Raw genomic sequence first — 2,213 nt, 5'->3', positions numbered from 1 at the left:
AACAAATCTCATATAGGCCATATATATAGGTAGAATCATAATAAACATTTTTACACATCAGTCTTGTTATGAAAGAAAAATAAGAGCAAAAGGAGAAAACCTTGAGAAATAAAGAAAGAAAGAAAAAAAGAGAAAATTTTATGTTTCAAGCTATATTCAGATGTCATAGTTCTTCCTCTGCATGTGAGTAGCACTTGTTATTATGGGGTTTTTTGGAATTACCTTATATATCAATGTATCGCTGAGAATAGCAAGGTCTATCAAAGTTGATCATTGCACGAAGTTCTTACTACAGAAACAGCACAATCTTCTTCTGGTTCTGCTCACTTCACTCAGCAACTCTTCATGTAAGTCTTTCCAGATTGTTTTTTTTTTTTCTGAAATTCACCAGCTCATCTTTTTTTGTTGTTTTTTTACTTTTTTACTTCAAATTTACAGTAAATAGCGAAAGACCTGGTCCATTGGTGGAAGAGCTAAGGAGCGGAGAATTGGTGTACACAATCTACAAGTTGGAGGAAGGAGCAGTTTGAATTGGAGCATAGATGCGGGGGGGATGGGGACGGGGAATCAGCATTGCAATATTACAATCACATGGGAAGGGGAGAGGAAAGCAGACTTATGTGGCCTTGTTCCAGTTCTGCATGTAAGAGAGTCAGAAGGCCACATGAAGGGCTCAGTTTTTGTCTTGGATGTTTTCCAGGAATTCAGCCTTAAGGGAAGCTTCACCCACCAGAAAGCCATTCACATCAGGCATCAGGCTGACATGCCAGATCATTACAGTTGGGCCTGGTTACAGACCCTCCATGAATTATTCTGGTAGATTGTGATATAGTGTCTTAGATGTGGGCCTTAAGCCAGCACCAAAGCTTCTCATGTACTTCATGTGCCTGCTGGGGCATAGATCCTTTGCCAGTACCAATAGCCCAGATTGCTTCATAAGCTAAGATGACTTTGCATCAGTCCTTCATGTTATCTGCCTTGGTCTGGTCAAAAGCTATCTTCTCAGTGATTCCAAATTCCCTATCATCCAACTTCTCACGAATACAGGTAATCATTTCTGGGTCTTCTGACAGAGAATACCTTCTGTCCAATGAGTTCATCTAACTCCCCAAAGATATGTATCTTTCAGAATGTCCTAGGATCATCCAGTTGACCCCACAGTCCTTAAACATGACAGGGCTGATCTCCGCAGTAAATGTACCTTTGGTCACCTTGTAGCAGTTCTGAGCAATTAAACCAATTTTTACATCCAATTTCTCATGAACAAAGTCAAGGTAGATATCAGGGACTCCACATACCACTTTTGTGTTGGTGGGCACCTTGGCCCCATTGATGGAAGTGATGAGCTCCCCCAGACACTTCTTGCTCCCATTCATCTTCCAATAACCCCTGACGAAGAAGTTTCATGATGCCATGGCTCATCAGTAATGGGTAATAACTCTAGAAGATGTTGAAGGTCAGCAGTAGAGCACCTCATCATTTCTTAAAGCACTTTAGTATTCCATAACTTATTTCAAATTAAATTTTTATTATTATTTTACATCATTTATTGCCACAAGATTTTGAGCTACAAATTTTCTCCCCATATTTCCCCTACCTACCACCCCAAAACACCGATCCAACTGTATACCCCCTACCCCAATTGGCTCTCCCCTATGTTCTCCCCCATTACCCCTGCAACTTTCCATCATGGAAAGATAGATCTATATACACCAGTGACTGTATATTTTATTTTCCATTTGTATACACACACATACATACACACATATGTATTCAAACATTTGATTTTAAAACTTTGGACTCCAGATTCTTTCCCTTCCTCCCTCATCACCCACTCTTATTGGGAAGATAAGCAATTCAATATAGGTATTACATGTGCAGCTATGCAAAACATTTCCATAGTGTATATATTGTAAAAGATTGACTATATTTTCCCCCATCTTATCCTGGCCCCACTTGTTCTATTCTATACTTTGACCCTGTGCATTTTCAGAAGTGCATGCTTCCAACTTCTTTCCCCCTCAAACTGGCCTCCCCACAATCATCTCATCCCTTTCCCCCTACTCTCCTTTAAGCGAGATACATTATTTAGTGTATATTTCATTTCCTCCCTAAGCCAAATACCATGAGAGTAAGATTGACTCATTCCTTTTTGCCTTCCTGCTCTTCTCCTTCATTTTAACAGTTGCCTTGCCTCTTCTATATGGGATAAA

At 39.8% G+C, this 2,213-nt stretch overlaps 1 pseudogene; it reads right to left on the bottom strand.

The window, feature by feature from the left end:
* Nucleotides 1-673: 673 nt before the first annotated feature.
* On the bottom strand, nucleotides 674-1,415 carry LOC138163289 (triosephosphate isomerase pseudogene; annotated as a pseudogene).
* Nucleotides 1,416-2,213: the final 798 nt, after the last annotated feature.

The sequence above is a fragment of the Petaurus breviceps genome, unplaced genomic scaffold (assembly GCF_028583685.1).
Source record: "Petaurus breviceps papuanus isolate PSGF00001 unplaced genomic scaffold, PetGlider_PUasm1.0 125, whole genome shotgun sequence".
Taxonomy (NCBI): domain Eukaryota; kingdom Metazoa; phylum Chordata; class Mammalia; order Diprotodontia; family Petauridae; genus Petaurus; species Petaurus breviceps.
Note: the sequence above shows the minus strand (reverse complement) of the source record. Positions and strands in the feature narration are given on the sequence as shown.